Source organism: Manacus vitellinus, unplaced genomic scaffold (genome assembly GCF_001715985.3).
Source record: "Manacus vitellinus isolate BGI_N305 unplaced genomic scaffold, ASM171598v3 scaffold_11_pilon, whole genome shotgun sequence".
NCBI classification, from domain to species: Eukaryota; Metazoa; Chordata; class Aves; order Passeriformes; family Pipridae; genus Manacus; species Manacus vitellinus.
This window is the reverse complement of record NW_021938895.1, coordinates 9990213-10009907: the sequence shown is the minus strand read 5'-3', so window position 1 is coordinate 10009907 and position 19695 is coordinate 9990213.

Sequence of the window (19695 nt, the reverse complement as noted above, 5' to 3'; positions counted from 1 at the left end):
AAGTATTTTCATTTACATTCCTTGTCTTTCTTAGAATTCATTTCTTTCTCTTTGCTATTTTCATTTTCTTTACAATTTACTATTACTCTATTTATTCCCCCTCCCAATTATTAAACTCTTTTTATCTCATCCCATGTGTTTTCTCACCTTTACAACTCTGATTCTCTCCCTCATCCCACAGGGGAGGGGAGTGAGTGAGTGAGCAGCTGTGTGGTGCTTAGTTGCTGCCTAGGATTAAATCATGTGATTATGTTTTTTGTCATTTTTCATCTGACATATGAAAAGTACAGTGCAATGTTGTTATTCTCCATTTTAGTTAAGAAATAAATGAGAGAGAAGAGAGAAAAACTATGGAACAAAATGCAACAAAAAGATCAAAAATAGGAAATTCTGTTAGAGTGTTAAAGCAAAAGAGTTCAAAATTTATTTAAAACTATGAGACGTGTGCCCAAATTTCTACAAATTTAGCTGAAATTTCTCTACTATATTTCTGTAATCAAACTGACTTTTGTCAATGCAGTGGAAGGCAGTTTTCTCTGTATTCCCACCTATTCCATAACAATTAAGAAAGATGAGATGCACATAGTCATGTCATAAGAGTATTGTTGATGACAACCAAAATACAAAAATGTCAGTAAAGGAGAGCGGGAACTAAAAATGCAGGTAAGAGGAAGCAAAAAGTCTAGTGAGACTCTCATTTTAAAGCCCTGTTAAATAACTCAGGTATGAATTTTAGAGCAGAGCAGTTGTTTGCCATACCTCAGGGATGTCCAAATATTATAGAATTATTATTAGAAAGTACCTGTGAAAAAAATAGCCCTTTGAATCCTTTTTAACTTGCATGACTCTTGGAGTCACTAGAGCTTTGTAACCTTCCATTGATTCATGCTGCCTTACCACTCTGGTGTGTATGAAACCACTTCTACTATCAAATTTATTTATGTGCATCTGTAAATAAGTCCTGTGTTATATCCAGGACTAGTTGTAAGTGAGTCATCAAAATTAATGTGAAATGGAGGCCCAATTGTCCTCTGAGATCTGAGCCGACTACTAAAAATAGAAAGCTGGATAAAATTAAAGTTGAAAAAATGGGGAAATTAAAAATATGCAATTTATTGTAAGTGAAGATCATTTTATATTGTTTAATAGGAAACCTCTTGAACTTCTCATTATCATTTTGCACTTGTGAAAAAGCAAATAAATTCATCCCTTGATTATTTCCGTAGGTTATTAAACCCTATATTATGACAACATTTATCTTTTTATCTTTTTTTTTACTAAGAAGTATTTCTGCAGATATAACTTATGCATATAAGTTACCATGAACATGGATTACTATTGATTCCAGAAAAAACAGCCAGCAGCATAGAGGTACTGGTTAGAGACAAGTAAATCCCTTCTTAAATCCATAGCCTAAGGTTAAGACTAGTGATTTGGCTTCATAGCATAATTCTTCAGTGATCTGTTCATATTTGTGTAGCTTCTGTTTATAGAACTCCCAATCATCAAAATGTGGACAGAAATTTTTCACAGTGTCTGCTCCATTTATACAGAACCAGAAAGTAACTGAATAACTGCAATGGGTGTCTATATCAGACAAGCCACAGAGTAATACTTTTCTTGGTAGATACTGCTATTTAAAATTTTAAAATAATTCTTTCTAAAACACAGATTATAAGTTACAACAAAATGCTTAAGGAGAAACATTGCCTTTCTTATACATGGCAAGGTGTTAAGGAGATAATTACCATCAAAACTTGGAGTTGCTTAGACACCATGATCAAGGGATTTATGTAAACACAGGTAGGTCAGAGTCTAGGTTTGTTTTGGAATTTAGAGGCTGTTGATGAAAACAGACAACATTATCTTCAATAATGCAATCCAAACAAAAACATTAAGAAAAAAATACATTAAAGTAGTTCAAAGAATTAAGGATGTGGAGAATCTAATGAGCATCTCCAGAAAGATATACAGTCCCTAATTTAAACAAAGTAGTATAAATTAAATTTTAAAGTTGAGAATGATTCTAAAACTTATTTTTTTAAAGATAATCTAATAATAAACAGCAAATCATATAGCTGGAACCAAAATTTCAGGACTCAATAATTTTATGGAATAAATAATTGATTATCTTAGAAAAATAGACCATGTGTTTGGGGGGGGGGGGTTGACTCATTCTTTGAATATTTTCCTGTTAGAGCTATCAGTTCAAAGTTATCCTAGTGGCTTACCTTCCATTCCCAAAATGATCAATCTCTGTTCCCCAAGGATAGGGAAAACAGACATCAGAACTCAAACAGTTTTTAGTTTCTTGCAAATCCATATGCATCTATGCATAGGCCAAACATTCTGGGTTCAGAAAAGCAGAATTCTTCAGTGACAAAATAAGTGACTCATTTCTTTGATAGAATTCAGAGCTATGTAGAATTTCTTGGACTTGTCACAGAAGCAGTAAGCAGAGTTGATATATTTATTCTAACTGCTCCTCTCTAGAGTTGTTGGTCTCTATCCCACCCTAGGAGGCTCTGAATCTTCAAATGTCCTTGCACACTCTCACAATATGCCTCAGAGCTCTGATACCCTCAACTTCATTCCATAAAAAGTGACTTAAATGGGTATCTATTTCTCTGCACTTTATTTTGGACTGGAGGGACTTCCCTTGAATAGAATGCATTTTTCTTGCTCTGTCTGTTGGCCTGAGGGTCAGATGTGTCTTCCTGATGCTCCCACTAGGACTAGCAAGAAGAGAGGAAATGAAGCTCAATTCGGCAGCACTGTTTTCAGTACTACAGCTCACTTATGACCAGTTTTCTCTGCACAGCAATGCACTGCTAAAATACAGCAGTGGGCTGACAGAAATATCAGAGGAAGCCATAATGATGCAAAGCATTTTAGCATTTCATTTGCTAAGCTAAGGACTCATGATTAGAATGCTAAAGCAAACTGGCATATTTTGTAAAAAGCTCATGTTTCCTTAAATCAGTCAGACTATTACTAATTCAGCTACTAATGATACTTCTTGAAAAAATTGAACTACGGTTATGCAGAGATAGTTGTTTTGTTGTTTGTTTTTTTTCTAGTAACTAACCTGAGGAATCCAGACTTTTCTGGTTTTCCTCATTGATGAAATTTTTAAAACCAATTTTGTTGTATTTCAGAGAGCCCTCTAGGTCTATTAAATGTATTCATGAGCTAGTTCTGCTCACACCATGCTAAAGGAGGTTGTGCATATTTTCATTTCATCGTATGTATTTGTACATCTTATGATAACCATAAGCTTGTGGCTAGGTTGCATGCAACCAATTTAAAAACAAACAGTCAAAAAAAAAAAACGTAGAAGAGAAAAAAACCCCAAACTGTGAAGTCTAAACAATTAATCTCCTTCACAGCTGCCTTGAATGTATTTCTGGCAGAAACAGTGTTAGTCAGACCAAAGGAAAATCACCTTCCTTTCTAGAATGATTAACAACTTTTTTTTTGTATTGCCAACAACAAGACTAGTTCTATCATTATTTTTTTTATGTAAAGCATAAAACATTCAATACAGCATGTTATGAAGGTATATGAAAAGCAACAGCTTAGAATTCTTTATTTTGTTTCCAAATGTAATCTGTAATAATGGACAGTAATGCTAAGGAAAAGTAATCTGAGGCTTACTAGAAACAAGAAGAAAAAAACAAGTAAAAAACCCAAAACCCTTTTAACACAAGAAGAACCAATTCTGTAAGGGAAAAAATAGTCTCAGTGCAATATTGAATGTGAGAGTCACAAGCACAGATAATTAACAGCGCCCAGATTCACCTTCCCTGAACATACCTTTTGTTTTAGTCTTAAGAAACTAGACAGAACTTTAGAAAATATTTCTTGCTCAAGATTCCTTTAGAAAATATTAATAGATGGTCCAGTACTCTTCACAATTTATATACAAATTGTCATTTTTCAGAATAGAAGCAAAGAGTTGCATAAAGAAGTCATAGAAGCACAGGCTTGAAAGCATATTCAGGAGATGATTTGGTCCAGATCCCTGATCATCAGCATAACCAAGTGCGCCTAGACCAGGTCCAACAGAATTCTTTTCTCTGCTTTTGTCTGAATACGTCAGTTTTAAATAAAGTTTAATGTGAATTGCACAATCTCCACAGGTAATGTGCTTAACGATGATTTTCTAATCTATATCAAGTATTTTGAACTACTAGTCATTAGTAGTCATTAACTTTTTTTTTTATTAATATGCATGCCTGCCTTTGTTAGATATAAAGAAATATTTGCATTATCTGTTTTGTAAGCAGCTTTTTCATAGTTTTGAAAATTATAGTTGTATTCTTAAATCCTTTTCCCAGTCCAACATTGGAGATCTTTTCTAAATTCATTTTAGCAGGAGACCAATGTTCAGTGCACATGTTTACTATCAGTTTTAAAACCTCAGGCAGTTTGCTTGTTCATAACTCATTTTAGTGAAAAAATTATCCCTCTCCAAAGTGTCGATAACCCAGCTAAAAAATCAGATTATGTCCTGTTTATTATGGTCATATCTTGAGACAGGTGAAACCAACACTTTGTAAGAGTCGCTTAAAGAAGCCAAATGCCCAAGCTGTGCTGTTGCTATACCCTTAAGAAAAGGGATTAGAAGTTTGCAATTGCAGCAGGCTGACAAAACAGCTCAAAAGATATCGAAGGGAAAGAGGAAATGTATCTTTGGTACCAAAATTACCATTATCACTCCTTCATGTTAACACACGTTAAAAAGGAAAATCAAACTTTGACCTTGCCACTCTATCTTGTAGCAATTATTTAGCTATGTATTGAAGTAACTTACTCATTTTTTTGCTAGTTGGACAAATTGTCAAATAGGAACTACTGCTATAATTGCTATGAACTACTGGTATAACATTAGGTTTTCATTCGCATAACAGGTGATTATAAAGTAGTTATTTCTTTGAGTAAATGCATTCCTAGTGTACAGTTTCTAGACTTTTTAATCTGCACATTGTTTTCAGATGTTTTTATAGAATTTCATTGCGAATTCTTCACAAAGAACATGCAGAAATATCTGCAATCATACTATGGCTGCAACTACATTAATGGATAAGGGTCTGTCCTCCCAGGTTAACTATATTTCTTTGTCCTTAATAAAATCTGTATTCTTTAAGCTATATTCCTAAAAGACCTTTTTATTATTTATTTTCAATTACAATAATTCATTCTAATCTCATATATTTTGGAATCCAAATGCCAAAACTCTTTAAAAGACTTTTGCAAGTTTAATTTTGATATTAGCCCTAGTAACAGTTGTTTCAGTTGTTTTATAGTTTCAACACACATAACCGTTGTTATGGACATTACATTTTCAAGCAAAAAAAAATATCCATTTGCTGTCTTTCAAGGTACCTATAGGTTTTCTTTTCCAAATAAGTACATATGAATTGATTTATATCTAAACTGAAAATACTACTGTTTTAAAAAATTAAATAACTGTGATAAAATAACAGATGCCTGGAAAGAAACAACAAGTATTCCAGAAGACTGGATACAGGAATAGTGATCAATTTTACAGCTGTGTTAATTTCTCATGTTTTAAACCATGACAAGGTACCTCTAGAAGAAAAGATTTTTTATTTGGTAAGGTGCCAAATTTTGGAATTAGACAAAATATTATGATTGGAAATATAAAGACCAGCATATTGAATGCTTCCTAATAGTACTGATTTTCCTTACTGAATATTTTAAATATATATATGCATATATACATATATATTTCTAGTACATATATATATATCTGTATAGGCACATAAAAAGACATTTACTGTTATACTAGAGTTTACTAATTTTAAAACATCTCATTTAAGGTTTTTGCAACTAATTGGATCAAACTTTTGCTGTGCAAGTTACATTCAATTTCATGTGAATTCATTTCCTTTTTACTTCTCCACAGGTTTGTTTAACCACCTACTGAATTCAGTAGGATATTTACCTGGTAAACTGAAGTCCAACATTTCCCTCAACAACAAAACTCTCCTAACATCTACATTGTAAACATTCAAATTCACATTAAAATGCTTCCTCAGACCATATTCCAGAGGATGTTAAGGACCTTGGGCTTCATCTGCACTAGTAATGAAAAAGGCCAGCTACAGAGATAAGGACTGGTATGTGATTTTCCTTATCACTGAACTGCTAATCAAAAAATTGCTGGGTTTTGGCTTGGGCAAACAAACTCCCTCTCACCCTATGCCTGATCAAAGAATCACAGAATCACAGAATTGTTTAGGTTGGAAAAGACTTTTAAAATCATTACATTCAACCTTTAACCCAGCACTGCCAAACCCTCTACTAAACGATGTCACTAAACACCACATCTACACATCTTTTAAATATCTCCATGATTACTCTTAGCCAACAGCCTTTCCCAACAGCCAGCCTGAACAGGACTGCATGGTTTCACAGCAGAGGGGAGATTGGCTGCATTAGCACAAACACTGTACTTGGAAACTCTTTTGTTTTCTGATATGGTTTTAGCGAAGAAATACTCAGACATCACATCTCATGTTTCTGGGCTCCAGTGTTCACATCACTCACAAAGCCTGAGTTATGTCTGGATTACAATCAACTGCAGAGAGAAAATATGAGGAGGCTCCTGGACCTCAGCCTGCCCTGTCTTCAGGTCCTCTCCTCACTTGGTGATGGAGATACTGTTAAGAGTTCCTCCGTTGACTTCAATTGATTTTTTATTTGAACACAAAATTTTCAACTCTTACAGGACCAAAGTTAAATGGGGGTGACAATATTTCCAAAACAAGCAGAAAAAAACATGAAACAATCAGAAAAAACCTGAAATAAGCTCCTAGAGGCCATTGCATTTATTTTTCTTTCAGTGTTAAAAGCTACCTCTTTGTCATGGAGTGAAAGACTGAAAGCCCACGAATTTAATCTATCTCAAGCTGTTCAAGTACTTTACTTGAAATATAGGCACCTAGACATAACAAGGTGATATTAGTGACATTAAAAGCAATGAGGGGTGAATTACAATTATTCAAATTAGTAAAAAAATACCCCAACAAACAACATAGTACATTTGTAGCCAAGAGTTATTTGTTCACTTTTGGTCTTGTAATATTTCTCTTTAAAACTGTAAGATCTAGTCCATTCTAACCTTAGAAATTCCTAATGCCTATCAAAAGGTAAATACTCAGCTCTGTTGGCACATCTGTATCTGAAGCAGTTAGCAAGTCACAAAATTGCAAGCATGAAAATTACATTGCAATCTGGGCACATAGTGTTTCTTTATTTCTACCTATGCAGCTGAAGTGAAGTGAGCCTCACTAGTACAGACAAGTACAGACTAGTACTCCCATTTTTAATGTGGATTTTTGGATATTAACCTTTTCTTCAGAATTACAGATTTTTGCAACATTTCTTGTCCTCATATTTGCTATATTAATATAATCAAATTGTATCTTCATTTCAACTCTGACAATCAATTATAAGTTCTTCCATCTGTGGCCTCTAATTTAGAAGAGTGTCTTGACATTACATGGATTTTCTTACTTTGATTTACAATCATAAAAGATTTTCCGTGCCTTAAAATCCCTTGGTGCCTTTTGCATCCCACTCCTCACAAGGAAGTAGTAACACCAGTAGAATTAGGTAGGCTAACTTTTGCGCTGACTACTCTTCTAGCTGAGACACAATCTGACATCATGATAGATGAGACACAGCTTCTTGCATTTGATGTGATGATGGTGTGAGAGATTGAAATGTTAATGGCTAATGGCTCGAGCAATTGGTCATTTGCAAGGCAGTGGGTGCAAAAACAGCCCAGGTACAGAGAGGGTGCACACGCAGCACTGGAGGTGACAAGCTGATTTATGAGCCAGATAACGCAAGAGGCCAATAAGAAGAAGATCCTGTGATGTGGGATAGTGCTTTTTAACCTGCCAATGTCCTTCCTTACGTAGCTGGCTCAGACGTGAAAACTCCCCTCCAGGGGAGGTATTGGGACATTCACAAGTAGGTCTGAAGGTATTTATCCCTTCTGACGGGGCATAACTGGCCCAACTACGCTGAGGTGACAAGGCAGCTGTCACGTCTTTGAAGGTGTCATAAACCATCAAAGACCCCTGCCCCAAATTTCCCTCAAATCATTTCTAGGGCCTTCCACCAGAGGACTGTGCATGACCCACAGTGTAGGAACAGATTCACACTGTTGTATCAGACAGTGCAAAACTCCTGGGTACCTGGGGATTCCACCTGAGCATATATTAACCCACTGAACTTTGTGTCTGTGAATCCCTGATGGATCAAGACTGCAACCATCACTTCTACTAACACACATTGAATTACATCAGGTCTTGTCACTGGAGCCACGGGTGGTGATATCTTTCCACTGTTAAACTCTTTCTTTTCTTTCTTTTTTTCTTTCTTTCTTTCTTTCTTTCTTTCTTTCTTTCTTTCTTTCTTTTTTTCTTTCTTTCTTTCTTTCTTTTTTTCTTTCTTTCTTTCTTTCTTTCTTTCTTTCTTTCTTTCTTTCTTTCTCTCTTTCTTTCTCTCTTTCTTTCTTTCTTTGAAGGACTGGGGAAATATTTTGTGTTGGGGACTGGTGGTTCTGTTTGTGGTTCTCCTTGTGGTTCTGCTTGAAGTTGTCTATTGCTGCTGCCTACTTGCTGTTCCATACAGTTCTGCTTGAGGTTGCCTATTGCTCTGGTTATAGTTCTGCCTGCTTATTGCTACTTACTGTTACTTACTGTTCTGCTAGCTGACTGTTACAGTGCGAAGAAGGTAAGGTGGTGAGACCAGCCTGGGCTCACTGCCAGGGAGCCATGGGGCCGGGGGCAGGGAAACAACCTGATAGGTGGATGAAGACAACCAGTGGGCTGTGCCAGAAGGCACAGATCACCTTATAAGGAAGAAAAGAGCGAGGCCTGGCATGGGAGGAGCAAGGGAGTGGCTATGCTAATCAAAGGACCTTAAAAAGGCTCGTCCCTCCCATGCAGGTGTGCTCGGACCTGGTCACAAGTCCATTGCACCCAGCACGCTGTTAATAAAGTTCTTTGTTTCACTTTATTTGGCCTTCTCTGAAATTTTAATTGGAGATATTTCTCACACTTCCTTCCTTCCTTCCTTTTTCTTTCTTTCCTTTCCTTCTTTCTTCCTTCCTTCATCCTTTCCTTCCTTCTTTCCTTCCTTTCTCTCCTTACATATGTTCTTAAGTGATGCCTTTATACTTTTATATTGTTCTATTACTGTAGATAGTAAGAACAAAAACAACTATGAAACTGTTTTCCATTGCAACCAAATTGTTCTAAAATAAGCCCTACAACCCTACACATGTATATACACATTGGTCATTGAGTTTCCTTTCACTCTAATCTGCCTCAGGAGACCTATTAACAAGAACCCCGATTACCCTTGCATTCAGGGGCAGATTGTAACAGATGGGAGTCCATGAAATGCTTGATCAAAAAATGCTTTGGTCTGGATAACCAAGGGCTTACTATTTTACTAAAAATCCACCCATTTTTCTATTGATCCATTTGGCATATGTTTAAGATTTGCAGCAATTCACACTTAGAATCCAGAGTTTTCTTGAAAGTAGCTCAGTAATTGATGGAAGGAATGGGTTTGCAATTATTATTCAGAGCTGAGTGTTAAGGCAGCTTTATCTGATTCTGAATAAAGAGAAATGTCCTTCCTACTGCATTTTGAAAACTTTATCTTCTCCATTCCATTGCTGGAGAAAATAGCTCGTGCAATTAAATCAGTTCATTGTAGTCTAGAATGATTAAAATCCAGCCAGAATCTCTCTAGGAAAACTAGGGAAAAGTCTAATTCTGATAAGGAACAAAGATCTCTCTAGATTGATCAATATCTACTAAATATCTATTTAACATACCTAAATTGCCGATAAATTATTTTTATGCTGAGTGTCCATAATGCCAATCCAATGATTTTATCAAACACCCTTCCTTTCCTACCTCAGATATTTTATTTGATTTTTCATGTGACACTATGTTACTGCCATGAGCTTACAGGATGGTTCTTCGTTAATCATTCTGTTTTAACCTTACTTGTCTTTCTTAATCTTACCATTTCATCACTGCTGTATCCTATAAACTTTTGCATTGCAGATGGTTTAGCATGCACATTATCACCTCTATTAGTTTTCTTCTAAGGCATCTTACTCAACCAGCATTCCTAATGCATCTACCACTTATCTTCTGATGTAAGATTAATGACAGATTGTGTTGTACATGAATTAAAAAGACTGAGTATATACGGCACACAGAAAGCCAGAGTGAGTCGTATGAAACTACATATAATCTTTTCCAAACAACATCCTAGATGTTTTTCCCTGTAAAGCTGAAAGCAAACACGCTGATAGAGTGAAAAAAGGGATAACTTGTTTCTAAGATATATAATTTTGATTACTATTTTGCTGAATAACTGAACATTTTACACTAAATGTAAGTAGTGAAAATTGTGACAAAAAGACTATTTTTATAAACATTCATCTCTTAAAAATCTGTAGACAGTATTCACCTGAAATACATTACTAAATATAATTACATTTTGTATGTCTAGAGATTCCACATATGAAGCTGAACAGTGTTTCACAACATTTGACATCATTTTCTGTGTTCTTGAAGTCTTTTTTTGAAGACTGAAAAACTTGAAAATGTCAAACTTCTTTGTATCAGATACATATTCAGAGTTCAAACTCATTAAAACCTCTAGTATTTTCCTTTTTTAAAAGAAAACAGACTCATTCTAACACCCTCTTCAGCCATCGAAGTCTTCACATTTCTGTTCACTGGCCCAGATTAAAACCACAGAAAATTCCCTTAATTTCAGCAAAACTATACAATTTATGGTTATACAGATTGCTGCTGGAACAGTTCTAGTTGCCTTTGTTCCAAATTAATCATTATCTCTGATTAGAGAAGGGAGAGAAATAGCATCAGACACATCATGATACCTCTACCTCTAACCCAGAAACATATTTGTCTGTGCTATAGTTACATTGTTTTATTTCTCCCACTCACTTTCGGTATTTTCTTCCCCTTTTATGTCTTCATAGCTGCCCTTTGTTCTTCAGTTTTCTCAGCATGAATCTTCTCTTCTGCATTTGACATTTCTGCCTATCTGACACATCCTCATCACATGCATGTGAACAATTTCTTAACATGTATCAGAATCTAGTCTCAAAAGCTAAACTTATTTTTCATGTCATACTTATGGAATTGGTTATGAGGGTATAGTTCTATATTGTTACAACTTCACAAGTAACAAAGCAACTGATTTTTTTCTTTTCTGGGTTATACTAATGTCAATACACTTAATACTGTTTTTATTCCTTCCACTAAATTTCTCACCTGATTTGTATGGACAAAATCATAGTGAGTACGGAAAGTTAGAGTTAAAAGTGAGATATAACTTTGCAGCTCTGTAATTTTACAAGTTATATTCAATGGCAGTTGATGACAGGACCTTATTCCTGTTCTGTTTGAACTTAGTTTTCTATCCTTTTTTCCTGTCTTCTATCTTCTCTTCTATGCATTTTATATTTACATGTTTCTTTCCCTGTTTTCCACAGTATGTACAGTATATGCAGTAGATATTACAGCTGTGCTATTGATGTCACATGTTTAGACAGTAATTCATGAAAATCGCTTTATCCACAGTATGTAGTACAGGTAGATTGCTGCATTGATAAGGAAGTAGTCAGATGGTCACATCTAGAGGGTAGTGGTCAACAGCTCAGAGCCCCAGTGGACATCAGTGCAAAGTGGTGACCCTCAGGCCCCCAGTGTTTTTTAATATCTTCATTAATGACAGATAAAGGGATTGAGTGCACCCTCAGCAAGCTGGGATTTTTCAGCCTGGAGAAGAGAAGGCTTTGAAGTGTCCTAATTGTGGCCTTCCAGTACCTGAAAGGAACCTACAAGAAAGATGGAGAGGTACTTTTTACAAGGGCATGTAGGGACAGGACAAGAAGGAACGTTTCAAACTGAAAGAGAGCATGTTTGGATTAGATATTAGAAAAAAATTCTTTGCAGTGAGAGTGATGACAAACTGGAACATGTTGCCCTGGAAGTGTTTAAGGCCAGGTTGGATTGGGCTCTGAGCAACTTGCTTTAGTGGAAGATGTCCCTGCCCATGCCAGGGGGTTTGGAGCTGGATGATCAGTAAGATCTCTTCCAGCCTAAACCATTATATGATTTTTCCTTAGTTATAAATTGTAAATGAATAGATGAATTTCTTGGTATGCCCCACCCTGTTTTTACTTACCTGATTGTTGTTTGGCTATATCTGGTTTCCACAAATTACTTTGCCTTCTACCTGTGTTTTGAACCCTGTCAAGGAATTCATTAATAAAAAACTTAAGATAACGCTTCCTGACCTTTCAGCTAATTCCGTAACTGCTCTTTAATATTTCCAAAAATAATTTTCAGATATTCAGATTAATAAATGCTAAAGCATGTGATTAATTGATAGTGCAAAAAGAGCTGATAAACTAAAGATTTCCTAAAGTTTATCCAAAAAGGCTGAAAGACAGCAACCACTTATGTTAACCTTTTGCCCTAAGGGTCACTTTGGGCATTTTGAATAGGTGGCTAATTAGGCCATCAAAAGTATAGGGGTTCACTTGTCAGACTTTGAGGTTAAAGACATTCTAGATGATAGACACAATTTTGGCTACCTCAGGAAATAAAAGTGTTAACCATCTACACTGATTTTAAATTGCTGTTGACAGGATCTTAAAAAAAACTCTGACCCTTGTCATATTGAATTTAACTGTTAGTCAGGCAAGTGCTTATGAACAGGAGGAGAGACACCCTTCACTAACACTGATGTGTTTAAGGTTACAGTGTGTGAATATGGGTAGGGCTTTTATAAGAAGACACTGAGAATACAAAAGATTGAAGAAAGGTTTGAAACCCTGCGAGCTGGCCTTTTCAATAGTAATTTGGCCTAAAACCCACATATTTGGCTCTCCCTTTAAATAATGTTCAGGAACACAGTTGTTTATAAGTATTAAACAGAAAGTAGACAATAGTTCATTTCATGCTTAGAGATACTTTAATTTTTCTGAAGTATGACAGATAAAGCTTTACCCTATTTCAGTGCTGCTCACAATATGTATTTTTTTAATTCTTGAAAAATTTAAAAAGGAACATCTACAAAGACAATAAACATCTCAATTTTTTTTTGTGTGTGTGTTAAATATAAAAGTGATTATGTGATTTTTTTCTTTCTCCTTCTTTCCTGATATGGCATTGCAATTGCTACCAAGGTCCAACCAGGAACACTCCTGTTTGAAATCCCTCTGTTTCCTCTTTTTATCCCTGCTTATTTCTCTCTGCTATTTTAATTTTATCAAATATTTTCAGATTACAAATAATGTTAATATATATAAGATACCTATCATTTTTAAGTCCCAGTTTGGATCCTCTGACTCTACACTTACCTGCTGTCAAATGCTGGAAACATTTAAAACAGCAACACCTTTAAAAATACTAAATTCTGCATAAAATGCATACTAACAACCAGACACAAATGCTGTTCTGTGACCCAGCCCAAAAGGGCTACCTGTTGTGCTATATGAAATGACAGAACTTCAGATGATTGAGAGAGATTTCTCCACAACCTAGGAGTTTGCTAGGTTTGCTACCAGTAGACTGGGGGAGATATCCCAAAAAGCAGCAAAAGAAACAAACTTTGGCACCAACTTTGTAAGTGATACTTTATAGAAAAGAAAGATCCCTTTCAGAACATTTTTTTTGTCAAAAATTTCAAATTTTGATACGAATGTCAGAGAGAACAAACTTGGGATTGTAATTCCTGAATAGGAAGAAGCATGTCTGTACAGCTCAAAATTGGACATTTAGGTTTGAGAGTAAGACAGGATTTGTGCCACAGTGACCCCTTCATAAATATGATTAAATATAACAGATAATTAATTAAACCCTTCACGTTAGTTCCACTGTAACCAAAAAGAAAGCTGCTTACGTTTTTTCTGGTTTATTTTACTTGGGTCATGTAAGTTGAACTGGCTCACTAGCAAAATGAATGGGTGCAGGTGAGAGCAGATGGGACAAGAGGGAACTCCTCATTTTGATAACAATACGTTGTTGGATTTGTTTGCCGTAGGTAGGCTTACATCTGCAAACCCAACATTTACATTTCACCTACAGATTTGCAGAGGTAGAATTTTACACCTTTATAGTATTCTGGGGGCTAAACGTTATTGTTTAAGAGGGAATAATTGCGAGGTAAAACATCTCTTTTTCTTCACACTTACTTTGAAAAGTACACTGAAAATACATATTAAAAAATGTAATAGAAAGAGAGATCACAGTGTTATTCTCTTATTGTGGCTGCTCACAACTTTTGATTATGCTTCAAACACCGGTTAGCATCAAGTGAAATGCCAATGATATAAAAGTTCAATGACTCAGTAATGTATCAGCAAAATCTCATTTTAATTGTGCATGCTTGAACATGATGCAGCTTCAAGGTGCCAGACATGCACAAGCCCTTTACTGGAGACAGAAGGGCTACTCTGTTGTGCCTGTATAAGAGCATAAAGATATAAACCCAACTCTCATCATGGGTTTGTAGGCTACTGCAGCCTGGAACACAGTGTGAAGATATATAAAGGGTCAGTTCCAGTCATTACTGGTACAGGCACATGCTATTTCAGTCTAGTTAATAAGGCAGCAAATTTTTAAAATGAAAGTACACACTAGGAGACTAGTAGAAGTATATGTAATAGTTAGCTTCTGAAATGGAATCTTTACTTTTATATGACAGCTCTCATTCTTTTTAAACACTGTAGTTTCTTTAAAGATTTTGTGGGGTTTCCAGTCCCAAAATATCCCATTCTAACTGTTCTGTAGACACAAGCTCAGTTGAAAATGAGCTGCAGTTGTTGAAATTGTCTTTGTTTTTCCATAAAACTAGGAAATATGAAATTCATCAAATAAATGATCTTCACCATTCATTTAGAAACATACAAAAGAAAATTCAACGTTCTCTAAAAAAATAATCAAACCTTCATTTCGAAGGGTATACTGAACCTAATTTCTGAACAAGTATAGTAAAGAATGTGAAATTTTGCTTTTTCTCATTATATCATTGCATAATAGTAATGTGAAATAAAGTGGACTACCTGAATTAACTGGTCTACTGATGGATGATATGTATGTGTGGTATAAATGTTTAAACACATATACACATACATATTTTTATTAATTTTACCAAAACATTGCATATAGTATAGTGTCTAAAAAACTCAAGTAGAATAGAATCCTCCTATTATAGTTCAAAAGTGTGGTATTGCAGTCTTTATATGATAAAGAATGATGTACGCTCTTCTGAGGTGGAAATCAAAGAGGTTTATTTCAAATTCAGCATTTCCTTATATCCCCTAAAACCATGTGACCTTCTAACCAATGGGGTTGTCTATTCCTGCACATGTCCCTTGATTCCTCTGCCCCTGGGACACGCCTCCTACACAAAAGAACAGAAAATATATGTGTTCCTTTTCCTAAGCTGATAATTTATCTTGTTTAATCCATTGGCTGTAAATATAATTATGGCTTTATAGACCAGATTTATATCTGAAAATCCAACGAATTTTAGATCATATATAACCTTTTTAACTGAAGTATCAATGGGATAAGACATATAGTTTTTATTGTTACTTTTAAAGCTTCTATTCAAAATCACAGGATCTCTGAATGGCTGGCGTTGGAAGGGGTCTCTGGAGGTCATCTAGTCAAACTCCCCTGCTTAAACAGGGCCACCTCCCCAGAACTGTGTCCTGATGACTTTTTAATATCTTCAAGGAATCTCTCAAAACTACATCATTTTTAGAGGGAGTTGAAAGGACCTGTCAGTAGTGAACAAAAAATTAATGGGGGCAGTGGAGATGTTGACCTTTTGTTACCTGAATTGGTTTGGGCTCCAGGGAACTCTTCGAAGAAGTGGGAGAAGTGTTCAAATCAGGTAAAAAAACTTTCCCGTATCACATGCTTTGATCTTATGTTACAAAGAAGATAAAAGTACCATCATCTCTACTCCTAGTAGAAGGATATTTTTCCAAGCTGCAATATCTCTGTGTTGAGGTTATAATTAAAAAGAAAAGAACAAATGCTACATAATATCTGGGAAAAGATGCTATTGAAATCTTTCAGAAAAAATGTTCAAGGCAACTCTTGCTTTGAGTGAGGCTTCAGAAAGACCACAGTTACCAAAATAGTGTTATTTCATGTTCTTCCTTCCCAATTTGTGGGTTTTACCAAGAAAATAATATATCTGAATTTGTACAGGGAACACATTTGTTAAAGATAATAGTGAAAAGCCTTTCTAAAATGACTGTTCATCAGAATTTAGCATGATGGCATCAGAGAAACTGCTTTTCTATCTCTTTCATAGTAGGAGAATTCAGTCCAGAAACATGTTCCCTATTGAGTAGTGCTGACCTCTTTTTTCTCCCTCTCTCTCTCTCTTTCTTTCTGTGGGTGGATACATGAAGCAATGGGGTATCTTAAAGCATTCATTTTTCTGCAACAAGTGAGAAGATTAAAAGCAACTTCAAAAGCAAAAATGCTAAAACATATAATTTATGCTTGTCAGATATTTTAGCATCAGATTCTAATTTGTCCCACCCAAAACTCAAATCTCAAGATATTTTAAGTGTTATCTTTCATGTGCAGGGCTCTGTCTCCATCTAAGTCCTTTATACCTCTCCTCCTTTCATCCTGACTTTCTCAGGTATTTTCTGACTTTTGAGAAATCACACATACAGGAACCAGAAATTCATTTTACTAGCCAAGAAAGCTTTATTTTTTAATAAAATATTTTCCAATCCAAGGCTTTAGACTAAATCAACACAGATTTCTCTGTAATTCTGTCTTATAAAATGTTTCTTATGTCTGTTATGTTTATGCAGAATATATAAAAAACAGTCTGAATTTTGAAAACTTCCTCTTTCTCAAAGTGTGTATATCTGAAAGATTGTAATGTACTTAAGTAGCATACAATATTTGTAATCTTGGTAACTCACAGATTCTCTGAAAGAGTTCATTTTGTATTGGGTTCAAAAAGTATGAAGATGTAAGGATTACAATAAAAAGAAGGTGATGACTCTCCAGGTAAAGTCATATTTTAAAAATATATAAAAGGACTTCAGGGACATTTTTGCAATAGAGGTAGTCTCATATTTTCAAATATAAGAATGAACCTTGCTCAGTTTGATTACATGTGAGTTACTTCTGCTTCCATTGATTTTAACTGAGTCAGAGTGTAATCCAATTGACTCCAATGTATCCACTTGAATGAGGCATATGTACAGGTAACTATTGAAAATGTTTTAAAATTAATGTCAATTTGCTGACTTTAGCTGCTCTACTGAGAGCAACAACTACTGTGACATACAGTCATGCTGGTAAAAATTGTTCCCTATTTTTGTTCTGTTCTCTGACAGGAAAGGATGAAAGATTACCTCGTTGTCCTATGACAGGAGGTGTAGTCAGTTGACTGCAGCATTCCCTGCTGTAATTACCTCCAGGGGTGTTATTTTCATTATATTTTTTAAAGAGTTTACAGTGGTGCAGTAAACACGAGAGTGGAAAATATGCAATCACTGTGATAATACAGATTTCAGTCATGATATCTTTCTTTTCTTTGTTCCAAATACACATTGTTGAAAGGTTAAGAATTTTGACTGATTTTTCATTAATTTATTTTTTTCCACACAGCTCAAAACGTTCATTTCATCAGTGCATCTCAAATCAACTGTGAAACAAATGATAACTGTATTTTATTTAAATACCTTTTATCTGCCATAAATGGGATCATAATTTTAAATCATTAGCTCCAGAGGGGCATAATTTTGTAAATATTAAATATTTCAGATTATCCTATTTATGTACATTTGTCTTGGCCCATGAGTACAAAACATGCTTAGGCCTGATCTTCCACAACATTCTGTAAGAGATTACCTTTCAGTGAGGCATTAAAGAAACAATCAGGCCACAAAAAACATTCAGCAACCTTGTTTACATGGCATCCTGGTTATTTTCTCTCTTCCTGTCTTGACTCAGGGAGACTGAGCATCTGTGTACTCTCTAGCAAATTAGACTTTGTTTTCTGTGGTAGAAAGAGTATTTCCATTTAAAGGTAAACATTCCAGTTGGAATGAGGAGCAAGACTGAGGACTAGTTTAAAAATGTCTGCTTAGTATGATAGGACCTACTATTAAGTAGCTTTTTAAATATTGCAAATTTAATTTTCAGTTTAAATGTTTTCACATTCCACAACTGCTACACAAAGAGGCCATAAACCCACTGCTCCACAGTGCACAGTGGTGCAGTCCTCTTCATTGACATTGTCTGGAATCTCTGCAAATCACCTGTCTGACCATGCCAGTTACAGGTCCTGTCATTTCATACAATTGTAGAACAGCTCAGATTTGAAGTCAGTTCAAAAGATCTTCTGATACAGCCTTCTGTGGAAAAGAGAGTGCAAATGAGATTATCTAGCACCTTCTCAGGTCACATCTTGAAAACCTCCAATCATAGGAATTGTACCACATCTTTTATAGAAAGATGTTTGATTTTTTGTTTCATTTTGTGGGGTTTTTTTGTCTTTTTTTTAAGAAGCATATTATGCATTAAATGACACTTAATTATCTTAACGTCTCTGAATATTTAGAAGTTTGTGGTAGATTTCATTTATCTATTTTTTACTTCTATTTATTTATAGACCTATTAAGGAAATATAGTTCAGAAGGAAGGAAAAACTTTATAGGATCCAATAATTTTTTACTGAATAATACATGTTGTGACTTAAATGTTCTACAATATATCTTATAATGTGTATATGTGACAGTATCTATACAATTATATATAACTTATCAATTATATATATATATATAATACATATATAATGGTATATCATTGTATACCACTGTCCATAGTTTATCACAAATAAAATCAGGCAAAGTAAGAAGTTATTTGCTGCTTTCAATTTTATTCTTCTAATAAATTATTGTATTGATATTTTCCTTAGATCTAGTTGAAAATTTTCTGAACTGGGGTAAAATAACAATCATGTGGCTTAAATTGAATGGCTTCTAATCTAATAATTTTGTTGCATAGTAACATTTTTAGGTTTTAAGGTTTATATTTGACTTACGTCTTTTAGCACCAAAAATAAATGCCGTGATAGAATAAAAATAAAAGCTTCTGTGATGGCTGAACATATGAAAAAGTACATCTGTGAGTACCAGGTGTAGAAAATCATCTGCAAGAATTTAGCAAAGGAAAAATATGATGATCTGCTCTGCTTGTCCGTGTCGTGCTGTCCCTTCCAGCAAATTTCTGATCTATGGACTGTGCAACTGCACTGCAACTCTTTCCAATCAAGGAAGAGCCACTCCAGGAGATACCTGAAGTCACAGCTACCTACTACTACTGCTGCTATTACTACTGTTACTACTGCTGCTGCTGCTGCTACTGCTGCTACTACTACTGCTGTTTCTACTTATCTGGCTACTGCTTTTTCTTTTCTCTAAAGGTGAAATGTATCTTGGTTTTATAATACTGCCCTTGTCTGGAAATGTGTCCTTTTAGACATCTGTGAGGAAATTTATCTCTGTATATGTTTGTCCTCATTCTAAGAGAAATTGAA